This window comes from Pseudorca crassidens, chromosome 4 (assembly GCF_039906515.1).
Source record: "Pseudorca crassidens isolate mPseCra1 chromosome 4, mPseCra1.hap1, whole genome shotgun sequence".
NCBI classification, from domain to species: Eukaryota; Metazoa; Chordata; class Mammalia; order Artiodactyla; family Delphinidae; genus Pseudorca; species Pseudorca crassidens.
In genome coordinates this window covers 108467619-108486829 of record NC_090299.1, presented here as the reverse complement: position 1 = coordinate 108486829, position 19211 = coordinate 108467619, and the positions used below count along the sequence as shown (strand labels likewise).

The 19211-nt window shown below is 38.1% G+C and overlaps 1 protein-coding gene across 1 annotated transcript in view; it reads right to left on the bottom strand.

Annotated features, from left to right (window-relative positions):
* ART3 (ADP-ribosyltransferase 3 (inactive)) overlaps positions 1 to 16508 on the bottom strand; it is an 84088-nt gene extending 67580 nt beyond the window's left edge. The window contains exon 1 of the mRNA XM_067736308.1: positions 16311 to 16508. The gene's annotated coding sequence lies outside the window, so the exon portion shown is untranslated. The remainder of the gene's footprint in view (positions 1 to 16310) is intronic.
* Between the last annotated feature and the right edge of the window lie 2703 nt (positions 16509 to 19211).

The following is a 19211-nucleotide window of genomic DNA, read 5'->3' as shown; positions in this document are numbered from 1 at the left end:
GTAACTTATGACAGTTCCACAACAGAAGGAATTCTGACATCAGTAGATTAAGGAGAAAATGGGAGAAAGGATGGGATCCTTACTGAAAGAATGGGATGACGATGATGATGGTGGTAGTGGTGGCGGTGGTGTTAATCCACTCGTGCTGCCATAACAAATAGTACACACTGGGTGGCCTAAACAACAGAAATTTATTTTCTCACAGTCCTGGAGGCTGGAAGTCCAAGATCAAGGTGCCAACAGGTTTTGTTTCTCCTGAGGCCTCTCTCCTTGGCTTGCAGATGGCCACATTTTCTCTATGTCCTCACAGGGCCTTTTTTTTTGTGCACATGCCCCTGGTGCCTCTTCCTTTTCTTGCAAGGACACTGTTCCTATTGGATTAGGGCCTCCAGTCTTATAACCTCATTTAACCTCAATTATCTCCTTAAAGGCCCAATCTCCAAATACAGTCACAATGGGTTTTAGGGCTTCAAGCTATAAATTATGAGAGGACACAACTCAGCTTAAAACTACGATGATGACGATGATGACAATAATGATCGCTGCTAACATTTATGGAGTGCTTACTGTATGCCAGGCATAGTACTAAACATTTCACATGTATTGTCATTTGATCCTCAAAGCAAGCCTATAAAGAACCATTATTTCTCTCATTTTATCATTTGAAAAGCTGAAGCAAAATCATACATCTACAAGTGGCAGAGTTGAAACTTGAATCCTGGTCTTTTAGCTTAAGCCCATGTTTTCAAACACAATGCTATCTCTACTTTTTAAATAGCTGTAATGGAACGGAAACAAATAAGACAGAAGCCAGGTGAGAATATGAAGATGAGGAAGGTTTTTTGTTCTTTCGTTTGCTTTTCTCTTGTTTTTACTAGTCCAAAGCTAAGAATGGCTTGAACAAGATAATACGTTAAATAGGAAAAAGCTCAGAGAAAGGGAGAGGTTGAAGATTGATTCTACTGTTCCACTTTTAGCTTCTGCCCTGATCTTGATGAAAACTGAAAAATAAAAGTTACAACGCACAGCTATTTAAGTCATTCCCTCTACAAATAATTCTTAACTACTTATCATGTGACAGGCACTATATAAGAATCTTGTAACAGTGAGCAAAAACCAGAAACTGTCCTTGCCCTTATAGTACTTACGGTCTAGTGGGGGAGGCAGAACTAATTAAATAATCAGGAAGGATTATATAAAAATAAACAGATAAGTGCTATGAAAGAAAAGAACATACTTCTAAGAGAATATTTAATAAAGGAACCTGATCTAGATTGGAGGGGGTCAGGGAAGACTACTCTAAAAGAAAGTTACTACTGAGCTCAAAACAGAAGAACAAGTAGTATGTGCAATGGGGAAGGGGATGGGTAATATTCTGGGCACAAGGAAGAGCAAGGCAAATACCCTGTGGGATGTGTGGGAGGGCTATGGCATACCTGAGGAAATGAAAGAAGGTTAGTGTGGTTGGTGTTGAAATAACAAAGCGTAGAATGGTGGAAGATGAAGCTGGGGAGGCAGGCAGGGCCATGATAATGAATTGGGTCTTAATCTTAAAGGCTGTTGGAATATTTTAAGAGTAACACAGAGACACAAGATTAGATCTGCCTTAAAAAAAATCCCTCTGGCTCCACTGTAGAGACTAGACTAGGGGGAAAACAGAACAGATGCGGTTGATCTATTAAGAGACTACTGCAGACTCCCATGTTTCTGGCTTGCACAACTGGTTGTAACTGATGGGTGATGGTGCCATACACTCAGATTAGGGACACTGTACAGGGAAAGATTTTATGAGTTTGGTTTTGGATATGTTGAGTTTGAGGTGTCTCTCAGCTACTCAAATAGGGATGCTGAGTAAGCAGTTTATACACAGGTCTAGAACTCAGAGAAGAGGTCTAGATTGGAAATATAATTTGGGAACCACTGACATATATACGTAATTACTGAAGTACGATCATCGACTACTCTGCCTAAGATACAGCTAGTGTTATAGGATGGAAGATATAGGATAGAAAGTGATAAAAGACTGCCTAGGCCTAAATCTTGAAGATATACACAACAGTTAATTATCAGGGAGAGGAAGAAGATGAGCCTGCAAAGAAGGAAGAGCAAGAGAGGCAGGAGGAAAACTATGAGTACAGTATCACAGACACCAAAGGAAGAGAATTTCAAGGAGGAGGAGTTCAAAAGTATAAAATGCTACTGATAGACACCAATTCACAGACTATCAGAGTTTAAAGGGAACTGAGACATCATCCAGTGCCCCATTATTTCCCAAATTATGGAATTAGGATTCAGGTAATACACTAACTAGTAGAATCTAGATTAAACCCATAATTCCCAATACATAGGCCAATACTCTTTTCATACACTCATTTGCCTGATGACAATTACTTGCCTCAGCTTTTCCTTTTTAATTAAATCACCTCTACTGCTTTAGTCTTTCACCAAACCTCTGGCTATTTTAATGCCATCCTTCTGAAGGTTCTCCAAGTCCTTAAATCATAATCCATTCTAAGAGAAGCCTTCACTAAACCCTAAATTAGGCTGTTGATTGTTCTGGCTCTTGCAACCAGAAAATAAGTTGCCACCCCCAGCCACTCCCCACCCCTCCACCCCCGCCACCCCTACTAAAGCTGTTATGCATCAGTATCTCAGCACAGTATCCTACACTTTGTATTCAAAGGAAAGACTGCTTAACTGGGAAACAATTGGAAGAAAGACCTGGAACCTAACTCTTTGTCAAGTTGACATACTCAGTCATCCTCTCTTGCCCAGGTAAAATTCAAAGTTCAGCCCCACAGAGATAAAGGGAGGGAGAAATAAAGGAAGGAGAGGTGGAAGGACTGCAGGAAGATGGGACACAGTCTCTTTCCTCCCTTTTTATTCAGTGATTTTACATGACAGAGATAATTGAGGCAATTATTATGAGTACCATATAGCCAATTTTAAATTATCTTTTGAATGAAGGGAAACATATTCCATAGACAATCAATCCGACAGTGGATAATTCAAAACTCATTTGTTTTTGGAATATATTTCATTTTCAAAGTATCTTAACATCTGAATTTGGTTTATGACTGATAACCAGGAACCCATAATACTTTAAAATAAAGAACAATCCTGTCAAAACATATCTCAAGATGGGCTGGAAAGACTGTTGTAGTGTCTGTCCCAAACCCTGCTCCTCACTCCATGCTATTAAAGAATAGCATCACCTTTTAAACTGATGCATTGTCTCAACGCAGCTGCTGGGTTTTTTGGTTTCTGTTTACATTTATAGATGCCCTAGTTGTTTCACACTGTCAATACCAGTCTCTGAAGTAGATGGTTAATCAATTTTTTTAATTTAAGAGGCTTCCTTCCTAAACGTATATAGGATTAGAATGAATGAAGACTTTTTGTGTATCCATGAAAGCCTTAGAATATATGACAATGCTAATAAGTTTTGGAAATAGATATTTGATTCTGTAATGCAGGATTCCCACGTGGGTTAATCCTAATGCATCTAATTAGCGTAACTGATTATTATGGTACATCCTTTACACACCACCTCAGCATCAGTAGACTGGTTGACAAACCAGAAAGGTTCTGTTTTCCAACCCAGAAACACAGCACAGGATTCTGAGGTTTCCCGCTTCTTCACACCTCCCCTTCTCTCTCCATTGCATATAATAGGTTTTCCTGAGATCAAAGCTGTCCCAATTTACTCTTTCTTGCCCTAGGCTAGGTGCGGGTACAGGTATGCAGTGGCTAGTGGCCAGAAAAATGACGTAAGGAGAGAAGGAAGTTGTGGCAACACCTTACAACAACTTCCAAAGACATTATTATTATATAATGGCTAAGTTCTGTAGTACTTTTGGGCTTGAATTTAAAAGTACTTTAAAAGTTAACTACATTTTGGAGGCCAAGGATTACATAAATATATTTATTAAGACTTTACTTGATCTCAATTATATTTGTAATCTAAAAAAACCAAGCTCATAGATACAGAGAACAGACTGGCTGCCCAGGGTGGCAGGGGGGGAAGAATGGGCAAAATGGGTGAAGAGAGTCAACATACACAAACTTCCAGTTATAAAATAAATAAGTCCCAGGGATCTAATTCACAGCATGGTGACTATAGCTAATAATAATACTGTATGGCATATTTGAAAGTTCCAGAGAGAGTAGATCTTAAAATTTTTCATCACAAGAAAAAAACTCTGTAACTATGTATGGTGACAGATGTTCACTAGACTTATTGTGGTGATCATTTTGCAGTACATACAAATATCAAATCATTATGTTTTACACCTGAAATCTCAATTATTTATACACACACACACACACTTTACTTTATGCAAGGCAAATAAATAGGAGACAAAAAATAAATCAGACAAGGTTCCTGCCCTGGAAGGACCTCTCAAGTTTAACAATCACCACCATCATTTTAACATCTATAGGACAGTAGGTTCTGATTTCCTAACCAATATCTCACAGATATCTTGAATATCAGCCCATCAACAACCCTCTTCCTAATTTTATAAATGTTAGTGATGCACATTTAACTCATATTTAGCTAATGGTTTATTTTGGTGAGAGATGAATGGTGTCCTTCATCTCTCTTTGTCATACATGCACAAACATAGTAGTTCTCCAGCTCATATGTCTATAGTCTATTCTCTTAATCCCCTTGCCCTTAATGCTACTGCACTTCACACACATTCATTTCTCTAAATTGTCAAAGTCACTTAGTAGTTTAATTTAGTTATTCACACAATTTGGAATGGCCTGAATATGTAATGAGAGTACTGAGAGGCAAGTAAAAGACATTTCTTTTTCCCTAAAAGGGGAAAAATCAATTGAGAACAATTGAGAATATAAGTAAAAAGCCACTTAATCCAAGTTTTTAGAGAAATAAGAAAGGATCAACTCACAATCTTTTAAATTTAAAACACATAAATAACTTTTTTTCAAGAAATAACTTTTTAAAAATAAATTTTACAGATATTAAAAAAAATTAATTCCATATTACAATCAATTAAAAAGTAAGGATTAAGAAAGATAGAGATACAAATAAATTTTGAAATAAAAGCAAGAGAAAGGGAAGGAAAGACACGAAGAAAATTAAGAGAACTTTGACCTTTGGACTTTCCAAAGCAAATATCTGCTATGAGAGTCTTCCCCTGCACCAGGAATACAAAGCTAACAGGAAAGAAGTCACTATTGCTGCTGTTTACAAATTTAATTCAAAACACAGGAAAAAATGCCCTAACCATGGAAAGAAAGACAAACACTAGTTGTTTCTGCAGCAAAGACTATATGTACATAAATAGGCAGGAAATTCCTACTCTTTTTATCACCTTTTAAATAACTAGTTTCTTTTCTTTTTGACCAAGGTGAAAGATAGAAATGAATTTCTTTAGACATATGCATCAGCAATGATTAATTCCTAGAATTATGAAGCTCAGGGAGTCAGTAACTGTTAATATATGTATTTTATCAACTTTCTCTTTCACTCAAAGATAAAATCTTTCTTCAGAGTAATTTGTTCTTTGTGGAACCCTGTACCTCTAGCCATTACAGGAAGCTCAGGTTCAGTCTCTACCTTATCTGGTAACCAGACTCAAGTAATTCATGCAGACTCCCAAAGGGCCTATCTACAGTATTCCATATATAATAATCTTTCTTTATTTTCAAATACAAACAAAGCTATTGTTACAATGGCTACCAAGTTGGGGTTTTTAAAATATAAATAAATAATCTCAATACTAAGATAAAAAAGACATATATACTAATTAAAGCATTCATGAGAGCAACAGCAGAACTTCTTGGCTAAATTCCGAACTAAGTTTGGTTCTACTTAATCTTATCATACAGAATGCACCTTGTAATTATGAGTAATTAGCACCTTATTCATAAAGGTTTCCTGTCCAACCATCTCAGAAGGGATTCCCTAAGTTTCCAATACAGTTGCTATCTCTAATAGTCAGCATACCATGAGAAGCTTCTGAAGAGAGAACAAAACACTGAGACAGCGCAACTCTGAATATTATGGATAAAAACCAAAATGGGCTGTTATCAAAGTTCAAGAGTAAATTCTTCTCTGAAGGTTTAAAACAAACAAACAAACAACAATGAAAACCTTAGTAACAGAGATTGCCTCAGGGTAAGGTAGACCTGTTTTTTGTATGTCTGAATTATTTTTAAACTGTGTGTGTGTGTGTGTGTGTGTGCATACACACACACACATCACAATGAAAGCCAGTATAACATAATGGATTTCTGGATCCAGAATGCCTCAGTTCAAATCCCAACTCAGTCACTTTCTAGCTATGTGATCACTTAATAACTATGTGACAATGGACGTGTTTCTTACTTCTCTGTAACCAGTTTCCTCATCTGTCAATGGTGATAATAATAGTTCCCCTCACTGGGTTGAGAAGAATCAAAGAGTTAATAGATATAGAGTCTGGCGCACAGTAGGCACTATGTAAATATTAGATATCATTATGTTAATTTTTAACTTTCTGAGTTAATTTTAGATTTACAGAAAGTTGCAAAAACAGTACAGGTATCCTTATCGCCATCACTTCCCTTCCCCTAATGTTAACATCTTATATTACCATAGCACAATTATCAAGAACAGGAAATGAACATTGGTACAATATTGTTAACCAAATGACAGACTTTATTTATATTTCATCAATTTTTTTCCACTAACATTTTTTTTCTAAGATCCTATCCAGGACCCATATTGTATTCCTACTTAGTCTCCAAATGTGAGAGTTTTTCCTTGCAGACACAAACTTAACCAAATGATCAAATAAATATCACTAGTCATAACACATATCAACAATATAAGTTCCTTGATATGACACACTAAAAAGGACATAACAGCATTTGGTTGTTTTCTTGCCAAAAATGCATAACCTCATTCCAATCATGAGAAAACATAAGTTAAGCCAAAATTGAGGCACATTCTACAAAATAACTGATCAGTACTCTTCAAAAGTATCACTGTCATTTTTTAGCTTTTTAAAAATTAAGAGTAAATTATATTTTTAATGAATATCTGTAAACCATGATAATATCTCAAAATTTGGCTAACTTTAATTCTAATTTACAGGTAGTTCCCCACTTATCAATGGAACCTAATTCAAAAGTTCATTTGAAGAACCATTATTTTCCACCAAGATGGTTTTTTTTCATGACAGAGCCTATATTTCAAGTTCATTATGAGGTAACTCTATCTTAGCAGGCTAGCCTAGAAATCTAACTAACCTAACATATATTATTTTTCTAGAGAGAAAGGTATTATGGGTCTCAACTAGAGATGTCAGGAATACATCTCTTTCTCTTATTTACTCTGTCCCCAACCTGACGAGCAACAGGAACTCTGCCTCTTTCCTGGTCTATCTAAACACACGCAACACCCCATTACTCTGCTGCTGTCAAACAATAATGCTGGTTCTTGGTAATTCCCAGGACGGCTCCCCTTTTACTCTAGAACTACTTCTCTTTTCCCTTTCCCAAACTCTTGGATTCCTGGTAATTTGAGACCTATTTCTGGAGCCTTCAGTTTTGGCAATATGTTCATATGCCTCTTTTCTCAGGCTTCCCAGACTCAGCTCTGGACTCTGCACATTCTTCAGATTTTGAGAAGACTCCACAGGTGTAAGTAAAAGTCTCCCTCCACTAGTTTAACTCTTACAGAACTCCATCTACTAGCGGGGCTGATCCTTGGCATCCTTCCAAATACGTAAATTCAAACTGAGAGGGTTCCAGAAGGGACCTGGGATGAGGAGAGGTAGCAACTAGTACTCTAGAAAGGATTTAGAATATAGGCTAGAGAAAAAATGTTAGTGGAATGGAGGAATGAGAATAAGGGAGCGGCACTGCAATAATTAGTGCTAATCCTCGTACTCTGCCCCTCCCTGTTTTCCCCGGAAGAATCTAAGGCCTTCATCTGGTATAAATTCCCAGGGACAGGGACTGCTGGCTGTCTAGTGCACTGAAATCAACTACTGCCTCTGACCAGACTGTCTGTCCATCTCAGCTAATTGTACAAAAGAATACAGTCTTCTTCCCTTTTTCTCTCTCCCTGGAATAAGCAAAGTATTCTAATGGTTGTGACTACTAGTCATGACGGGGAAATAGAGTATAAACGTGACTAACAAAGGGCAAGTTTTAAGTCACAATAACCATTCTCCTGGTAGTCAATGAAATATAAATTAAATGGGGCTCTACACTTTCTCAAGCTTTTCTGATTGATTTCTCTCACCAAAAACCTCAGATTCTGTTTATCCCAAATTGTTCTGTACTTGGTCCTCTACTTCAATATTCTGAGCTTTCTATTTTCCGGGGAGGTTTGGGTCTGGAATTATACAAACCCCTGAGGTTCCCTTTCACTCCCCTGTTTCATCACAGAAGAAGGGAACTCAGGTAGGTTTTTTCATTGCTCTTGTCCTCTGACTCTAGTACTTATTAAAGGTATTAAAGGTCATTTGACTTGGGGAAGAGTTACATAATCTTGTGAAGCCTCATTTTCTTCATCTTTAAAAAGAAGATACCAGTGCTCTTTCCTACAGAATTATTGTAAAGACTAGTGAGACACTACGTACAAGACCTGGCACATGGCAGGTATCTAACAAATGATCGCAAATATTATGGTCTCCATCACCCATCCTGCTACCACCAACTGGCACAGATGCAAGGTGAGAAGTAGGAGACCAGAGCTGAGGAGTAAGCCATGTTTCCCTGACCCCACCTCTTACTGATCAGCTACCCACACATTAAAATTAAAACACTAAGGGGTGTCTTCAAGATGGCGGAGGAGTAAGATGTGGAGATCACCTTCCTCCCCACAAATACATCAAAAATACATCTACGTGTGGAACAACTCTCAACAGAACACCTACTGAACGCTGGCAGAAGACCTCAGACATCCCCAAAGGCAAGAAACTCCCCACATACCTGGGTAGGGCAAGAGAAACAAGAATAAACAGAGACAAAAGGATAGGGACGGGACCTGCACCAGTGGGAGGGAGCTGTGAAGCAGGAAAAGTTTCCACACACTAGGAAGCCCCTTCGCGGGCGGAGACTGCGGGTGCCGGAGGGGGAAAGAAGCTTCAGAGCCATGGAGGAGAGCGCAGCAACAGGGGTGCGGAGGGCAAAGCAGAGAGATTCCCGCACAGAGGATCGGTGATGACCAGCACTCACCAGCCCGAGAGGCTCGTCTGCTCACCCGCCGGGGCGGGCGGGGGCTGGGAGCTGAGGCTCGGGCTTTGGAGATCAGACCCCAGGGAGAGGACTGGGGTTGGCTGCATGAAGACAGCCTGAAGGGGGCTACTGCACCACAGCTAGCCAGGAGGGAGTCCGGGAAAAAGTCTGGAACTGCTGAAAAGGCAAGAGACCACTGTTTCGGGGTGCAGGAGGAGAGGGGATTCCTTCCCAGTGTGCCCGTAGAAGGCAGAGCACCACTTAAGCCAGCTCCAGAGACGGGTACAAGCCGCAGCTATCAACTCGGACCCCAGAGACAGGCATGAAACGTTAATGTTGCTGCTGCTGCCACCAAGAAGTCTGTGTGCAAGCACAGCTCACTACCCACACCCCACCCCGGGAGCCTGTGCAGCCACACCACTGCCAGGGTCCCGAGATCCAGGGACAACTTCCCTGGGAGAACACACAGCATGCCTCAGGCTGGTGCAACGTCACGCCAGCATCTGCCACCACAGGCTCACCCCACATTCCAATTATGACTACCATACCCCTCCCTCTCCCCAGCCTGAGAAAGCAAGAGAGGCTTAATCAGCCTCTGTTTTAACCCCCTCCTGTCTGGGTGGGGAACAGACGCCCTCAGGCAACCTACAGGCAGACTCCGGGCCAAATCCAAAGCTGAGCCCCTGGGAGCTGTGCGAACAAAGAAGAGAAAGGGAAATCTCTCCCAGCAGCCTCAGGAGCAGCGGATTAAATCCCCACAAGCAACCTGATGAACCCTGCATCTGTGGAATACCTGAACAGACAACAAATGTTCTCAAAATTGAGGTGGTGGACTTTGGGAGCAACTGTGGACTTGGGGTTTGATGTCTGCAATTGATCTGTTTCTGATTTTTATGTCTAGCTTAGTTTTTAGTGCTTGTGATCATTGGTGGATTTGTTTATTGGTTTGGTTGCTCTCTTTTATTTATTTATTTTTATTATTTTTTATTTTATCATTTTTGAATTCTTTTACTTTGTTTTATTTGCTTTCTTTTTTTTTCTCCCTTTTCTTCTGAGCCATGTGGCTGACAGGGTCTTGGTGCTCCGGCCGGGTGTCAGGCCTGAGCCTCCGTGGTAGGAGAAACAAGTCCAGGATATTGGACCACCAGAGACCTCCCAGCTCCACGTAATATCAATTGGCAAGGGTTCTCCCAGAGATCTCCGTCTCAACACTAAGACCCAGCTCCACCCAATGGGCAGCAAGCTCTAGTGCTGGATGCCCCATGCCAAACAAGTGTCAAGACAGGGACACAATGCCACTCATTAGCAGAGAGTTTGCCTAAAATCGTACAAAGTTCACAGACACCCCAAACGGATGCAGCCCTACCCACAAGAAAGACAAGATCCAGTCCCACCCACCAGAACACAGGCATCAGTCCCATTCACCAGGAAGCCTACACAACCCACTGAACCAACCTCACCAGTGGGGGCAGACACCAAAAACAACAGGAACTACGAACCTGTAGCCTGTGAAAAGGAGACCCCAAACACAGTAAGTTAAACAAAATGAGAAGACAGAGAAATATGCAGCAGATGAAGGAACAAGGTAAAAATCTACCAGACCAAACAGATAAAGAGGAAATAGGCAGTGGACCTGAATAAGAATTCAGAATAATGATAGTAAAGATGATCCAAAATCTTAGAAATAGAATGGAGAAAATACAAGAAACATTTAACAAGGACTTAGAAGAACTAAAGAGAAAACAATGATGAACAACACAATAAATGAAATTAAAAATTCTCTAGAAGGAATTAATAGCAGAATAACTGAGGCAGAAGAATGGATAAGTGACCTGGAAGACACAACAGTGGAAATAACTGCTGCAGAGCAGAATAAAGAATAAAAAGAATTGAGGACAGACTCAGAGACCTCTGGGGCAACATTAAACACACCAACATTCGAATTATAGGGGTCCCAGAAGAAGAAGAGGAAAGTAAGGATCTGAGAAAATATTTGAAGAGATTATAGTTGAAAACTTCCCTAACATGGGAAAGGAAATACACAGTGAAGTTCAGGAGGCACAGAGAATCCCATACAGGATAAATTCAAGGAGAAACATGCCAAGACACATATTACTCAAACTATCAAGAATTAAATACAAAGAAAAGATATTAAAAGCAGCAAGGGAAAAACGGCAAATAACATACAAGGGAATCCGCATAAGGTTAACAGCTGATCTTTCAGCAGAAACTCTGTAAGCCAGAAGGGAGTGGCAGGACATATTTAAAGTGATGAAAGGGAAAAACCGACAACCAAGATTACTCTACCCAGCAAGGATCTCACTCAGATTCGACAGAGAAATTAAAACCTTTACAGGCAAGCAAAAGTTAAGAGAATTCATCACCACCAAACCAGCTTTACGACAAATGCTAAAGGAACTTCTCTAGGCAGGAAACACAAGAGAAGGAAGAGACTTACAAAAGCAAACCAAAAACAATTAAGAAAATGGAAATAGGAACATACATATCAATAATTACCTTAAATGTAAATGGATTAAATGCTCCAACCAAAAGACATAGACTGGCTGAATGGATACAAAAACAAGACCCATATATATGCTGTCCACAAGAGACCCACTTTAGACCTAGGGACACATACAGACTGAGGGTGAGGGGATGGAAAAAGATATTCCATGCAAATGGATATCAAAAGAGAGCTGGAGTAGCTCATATCAGACATAATTGACTTTAAAATAAACACTATTACAAGAGACAAAGAAGGACACTACATAAGGATCAAAGGATCAATCCAAGAAGAAAATATAACAATTGTAAATATTTATGCACCCAACATAGGAGCACCTTAATACATAAGGCAAATAGTAACAGCCATAAAAGGGGAAACCAACAGTAACACAATCATAGTAGGGGACTTTAACACCCCACTTTCACCAATGGACAGACCATCCAAAATGAAAATAAGTAAGGAAACACAAGCTTTAAATGACACATTAGACAAAATGGGCTTAACTGATATTTATAGGACATTCCATCCAAAAACAACAGAATACACTTTCTTCTCAAGTGCTCATGAAACATTCTCCAGGATAGATCGTATCTTGGGTCGTAAATCAAGCCTTGGTAAATTTAAGAAAATTGAAATCGTATCAAGAATTTTTTCCGACCACAATGCTATGAGACTAGATATCAATTACAGGAAAAAAACTGTAAAAAATACAAACACATGGTGACTAAACAGTACACTATTAAATAACCAAGAGATTACTGAAGAAATCAAAGAGGAAATCAAAAAATACCGAGAAACAAATGGCAATGAAAACATGACAACCCAAACCCTATGGGATGCAACAAAAGCAGTTCTAAGAGGGAAGTTTATAGCAGTACAATTCTACCTCAAGAAACAAGAAACATCTCAAATAAACAACCTAACCTTACACATAAAGCAAACAGAGAAAGAAGAACAAAAAAACCCCAAGTTAGCAGAAGGAAAGAAATCATAAAGATCAGATCAGAAATAAATGAAAAAGAAATGAAGGAAACAATAGCAAAGACCAATAAAACTAAAAGCTGATTCTTTGAGAAGATAAACAAAATTGATAATCCATTAGCCAGACTCATCAAGAAAAAAAGGGAAGAGACTCAAATCAACAGAATTAGAAATGAAAAAGGAGAAGTAACAACTGACACTGCATAAATACAAAGGATCATGAGAGATTACTATAAGCAACTATATGCCAATAAAATGGACAACCTGGAAGAAATGGACGAATTCTTAGAAAAGCACAACATTCCAAGACTGAACCAGGAAGAAATAGAAAATATGAACAGACCAATCACAAGCACTGATATTGAAAGTGTGATTAAAAATCTTCCAACAAACAAACGCCCAGGACCAGATGGCTTCACAGGTGAATTCCATTTAGAGAAGTGCTAACACCTATCCTTCTCAAACTCTTCCAAAATAGAGCAGAGGGAGGAATACTCCCAAACTTATTCTACAAAGCCACCATCACCCTAATACCAAAACCAGACAAAGATGTCACAAAAATAGAAAACTACAGGCCAATATCACTGATGAACATAGATGCAAAAATCCTCAACAAAATACTAGCAAACAGAATCCAACAGCACATTAAAAGGATCATACACCATGATTAAGTGGGGTTTATCCCAGGAATGCAAGGATTCCTCAGTATATGCAAATCAATCAATGTGATACACCATATTAACAAATTGAAAGATAAAGACTATATGATCTACTCAATAGATGCAGAGAAAGCTTTCAACAAAATTCAACACCCATTTATGATGAAAACTCTTCAGAAAGTAGGCATAAAGGGAAACTACCTCAACATAATAAAGGCCATATATGACAAACCCACAGCCAACATCGTTCTCAATGGTGAAAAACTGAAACCATTTCCTCTAAGATCAGGAACAAGACAAGGTTGCCCACTCTCACCACTATTATTCAACATAGTTTTGGAAGCTTTAGCCATGGCAATTAGAGAAGAAAAAGAAATAAAAGGAATCCAATTTGGAAAAGAAGAAGGAAAACTGTCACTGCTTGCAGATGCCATGATACTATACATAGAGAATCCTAAAGACGCTGCCAGAAAACTACTAGAGCTAATCAATGAATATGGTAAAGTAGCAGGATACAAAATTAATGCACAGAAATCTCCTGCATTCCTGTACACTAAAGACGAAAAATCTGAAAGAGAAGTTAAGGAAATACTCCCACTTACCACTGCAACAAAAAGAATAAAATGCCTACGAATAAACCTACCTAAGGAGACAAAAGACCTGTATGCAGAAAACTGTAAGACACTGATGAAAGAAATTAAAGATGATACAAACAGATGGAAAGATATACCATGCTCTTGGATTGGAAGAATCAATATTGTGACAATGACTAAAGTACCCAAAGTAATCTACAGATTCAATGTAATCCCTATCAAAATACCAATGGCATTCTTCAAAGAAGTAGAACAAAAAATTTCACAATTTGTATGGAAACACAAAAGACCCCGAATAGCCAAAGCAAACTTGAGGAAAAAAAACAGAGCTGGAGGAATCAGGTTCCCAGACTTCAGACTATACTACAAAGCTACAGTAATTAAGACAGTATGGTACTGGCACAAAAACAGAAATATAGATCAATGAAACAGGATAGAAAGCCCAGAGGTAAACCCACGCACGTATGGTCAGCTTATCTTTGATAAAGGAGGCAAGAATATACAATGGAGAAAAGACAGCCTCTTCAATAAGTGGTGCTGGGAAAACTGGACAGTTAAATGTAAAAGAATGAAATTAGAGCACTTCCTAACACCATATACAAAAATAAACTCAAAATGGATTAAAGACCTAAATGTAAGGCCAGACACTATAAAACTCTTAGAGGAAACATAAGCAGAGCGCTGGATGACAAATCACAGCAAGATCCTTTTTGACCCACCTCCTAGAGAAATGGAAATAAAAACAAAAATAAACAAATGGGACCTAATGAAACTTAAAAGCTTTTGCACAGCAAAGGAGACCACAAACAAGACAAAAAGACAACCCTCAGAATGGGAGAAAATATTTGCAAATGAAGCAACTGACAAAGGATTAATCTCCAAAATATACAAGCAGCTCATGCCGCTCAATGTCAAAAAAACAAACAACCCAATCCAAAAATGGGCAGAAGACCTAAATAGACATTTCTCCAAAGAAGATATACAGATGGCCAATAAACACATGAAAGGATTCGCAACATCACTAATCATTAGAGAAATGCAAATTAAAACTACAGTGAGGTGTCACCTCACAATGGTCAGAATGGCCATCATCAAAAAATCTACAAACAATAAATGCTGGAGAGGGGGTGGAGAAAAGGGAACCCTCTTGCACTGTTGGTGGGAATGTGAATTTATATAGCCACTATGGAAAACAATATGGACCGTCCTTAAGAAACTAAAAATAGAACTACCATATGACCTAGCAATCCCACTACTGGGCATATACCCTGAGAAAACCATAATTCAAGAAGAGACATGTACCATAATGTTCATTGCAGCACTATTTACAATACCCAGGTCATGGAAGCAACCTAAGTGTCTACCGACTGATGAATGGATAAAGAAGATGTTGCACATATATACAATGGAATATTACTCAGCTATAAAAAAGAAATGCAATTGAGTTATTTGTAGTGAGGTGGATGGACCTAGGGTCTGTCATACAGAGTGAAGTAAGTCGGAAAGAGAAAAACAAATACTGTATGCTAACACATATATATGGAATCTAAAAAAAAATGGTTCTGATGAACGTAGGGGCAGGACAGGAATAAAGACGCACACATAGAGAATGGACTTTAGGACATGGGGAGGGGGAAAGTTAAGCTGGGACAAAGTGAGAGAGTAGCACTGATATGTATACACTACCAAATGTAATATAGAAAGCTAGTGGGAAGCAGCTGCATAGCACAGGGAGATTAGCTCTGTGCTTCATGACCACCTAGAGGGGTGGGATAGGGAGAGTGGGAGGGAGGTGCAAGAGGTAGGGGATATGGGGATATATGTATACATATAGCTGACTCACTTTGTTATACAGCAGAAACTAACACAACATTGTAAAGCAATTATACTCCAATAAAGATGTTAAAAAATAAGTAAGTTAAGTTAAAGACTAGAGAAGCAAGAAACATGGAAAGTAAGCTAGATTATGTGTGCTCCTAAGGTGAAACCAATAACCAGGAAAGTCTCAGAAACAGGAAAAAGACAAGAACATTTTTGTTGGCTTTTTATTAAAAACGGAAATAGCATTCAGCATAATCTATAAAATAAAAATAATACATAGCCTATCTAAATATTTTAAAGAGTTGTTCTTGTTTTGAATCCAAAAGACATTCATTTATTCTAAGTATCAAGGTAATATAAGAAATAAAATTTTGTAACAAAAGAGTCCTTCCAGTTCCTTTTTTCACATTCCTGACTGTATCTCCTATTTAAAACATTACATTTAGTTAAAGTTCATATTGTCAAACCATGTGTACTGAAATGCTCGTTATAAATCATCATTTATCCTATTTTTTAAAAACTACAAATAAATCCAATGCAACTTCATACCTTACATCCATAGTGCCTCTAACATTCACATGCAGTACTCATCTCTCCAGACAAGATCCTTTTGTGCATTACCCTCTTTGCAACTAGCCCTGAAATACTATCTGCCAGATCTATTTTTCCCTCTCCTTCAGCTTCTCTGAGTAGTAGAAAAAATAGAGTAATGATAAGGGAGGCTACTGCAAAATTTTCCTTCCTCTTATTGAATTAAGCTTCTTTCAATTCGTTGTTTGTAAAGTTGCTCATTGCTAATCTCTCACATGTTTCTATCACCTAACAATAAGCATGTTGTTTCCCAACTTGGAAAATTAACATGAACATCTACATTGACCTGGCAGTTGTAGATTGCAGTCATTTTCCAGGCAGGCAGTTTAAGGCCATGCACAGAGCTGCCTTTGTTGTGAGAAAAATGATTTCTTTGAAGTTTTTGGTGATGTTGAAGCTGCTTTATACAACCCACTGCTACTGGCTCAGATACATGCAAAGAGCGGCAAACATTCTGTGAGGAGTACAGAGGACATGGAAAAGAGGGTTAATCTGTTCAGTGAGATAACAGAACTTGACTAATTTTAACACATGAGGTCTTAAAATTTTACCTAAAATTCTAGAGGAAAGTAATTCATTTTCAAACCCAGTTTTTTTTTTTCTTCTGAATTACTGTGAAAACGAATCAAGTAGCTTCTCTTTGACACTTGTTAATTATACTCTAATAAAATCAACTTGGTAAAAAGTAATATTCCAAGGCAAGTAAGTTTGGTTCTACATAAAACAAACAGGTTAAAAAAAGCAAATATACAATAGCCAGGACATGGAAGCAACCTAAGTGTCCACCAACAGATGAATGGATAAAGAAGGTGTGGCACATGGGAGATCAGCTCCGTGCTTTGTGACCACCTAGAGGGGTGGGATAGGGAAAGTGGGAGGGAGATGCAAGAGGGAGGGGATATGGGGATATATGTATATGTATAGCTGATTCACTTTGTTATAAAGCAGGAACTAACACAACATTGTAAAGCAATTATACTCCAATAATGATGTTAGGGAAAAAAAAGCAAATAATGATTATTTGGTAACTTTCCTTCCAAAAAGGTAAAACATTAAGTTTCTTTTCAGAAGAAGAATGGTAAATTGAAATTGTAATCAACTTATTTCCCAGAAAATGAGTTATAGTTCAATAAATCACCTGTAGCTTAGCTGTTCCAGGAAACCCTCTCCTTTGCAATAAATTTAATTAAGATAATGGAAAGCCATTCAACTGCAGGAACAAGATACATAGGCTGTGTCTGACCAGCATGAAAAGGCATAGTTAAAAAGCAAAGTAAATTGAACTGTCAGTAACTTTCAAATTTTCAATCACTGAAAGCTAAAAGGTCATTTTTCTTCTTGTGTTCAGAGTACAGATAACGGTCTCTCCTTTAACATCAGAAATTTGGTAGAATTCAGTAATCTTTGATGCAAGGTGTATCAGGTTCTGATTCCATTCCTTCTGTCATTCTGAAAAGGAGAGGAAAGGTAGATGGCTAGCAGTTGGTCAGTATGGTGATGGAGGCCCCTGAAAATTGGTTCTTCTTTTGTGCGTGCATTTGAGACTGCAATGTTTGGGGTAGCACATATCACGGATGTAGTCGCCCTAATGAAATGTGAGCTTTTGTACATCTCATTCTCAAATACCAGATTACATTATTGGGGTACAGCTTTTGAAAATGTCTTCTTAGGTCAAAGTCCCAGAAAGAGATTAAGTATAGGCTCAGAAACATCCTTATTCAAAATTCACTGTCTCTGTGGAATGATTTCAAACAGCAATAAAATATGCACTATTCCATAGTGCCTTAATGATTTTTTTTATTGTTTATACAATTTTTTCCCAAAAATTTTTTTGGAAAAAATACAGCCTTGCCCAGTGCCTAATAACTGCCTTGAATACAGTCTGTAGGATCTATCTGATTTCTGGGAAAAGTATTATAATAATGTTATAAGAAAATCACAGAAGTAGTATTCCACTAAGGGTTTCTGAAAAAATCCACTAGCAGCTCCTTATATGCCTTAATCCCTTTATAAAAGAGCATTCAGGTTTTGTACTACTATACTTTTAAGAGTTAAGAACTCTATGTCAATCTGTTCCACCTATTCATTATTTTAGGTGCCTATCACATGTGTGGCAACCTCTTCCCTAGGAGTGATAAGCTCAGAACGACAGGATCCTGTTATATTATACTGATTTATAATAAATGGGAACTGTTCCATTCCTAACCCATTTTTCACTAATTTAACTGGCAAAATAGTCTCAACTACTTTTCTCTGCAAGCAATATATTATTCAAAAACTTAGTGAATGGTGGGTCGGGAATTATCTTTAAATGCCTTGCACTAATCTCTTCCCGCTTGAAAACATTTTAAAATTCTACATTAATTGCATAATTGGGGATCATAACTAAAACTTCATATGAAATCACAGATTATAGAAATGTTAAGCTGGAAAGGGTTTTGGTGATTAATTATAAAAACTACATTCATTTCCTGGGATTCTCCTTTAAATTCAAGGGGAAACTTGTTTGAGTGGATGAACTTAGAATAGTCCAATTCCAGGAACAACCAAAAGATGGCAAACACTACTAAAAAGAGAGAGAATACAGTTTAATCTTTGTCCCGCTTAATCTAAAAGAAAGAGCAATGAGATAATGACTTAGTGAAGAGAGAAAGAACTAAAGGACTAGGAAGATTTAGAAAAGTTTCTAAAACAAACCAAAAAAAAAAAAAAGCACAGTATCTCTCCTTCTTTCCATACCCATCTTTATTTAAAATTTAGTATCAAGGTAGTAGAATATGCTAAATGAATAACTAGACATGTACTGTCCAATATGGTCATCTCTAAACACATGTGGCTACTAAGCATCTGAAATGTGGC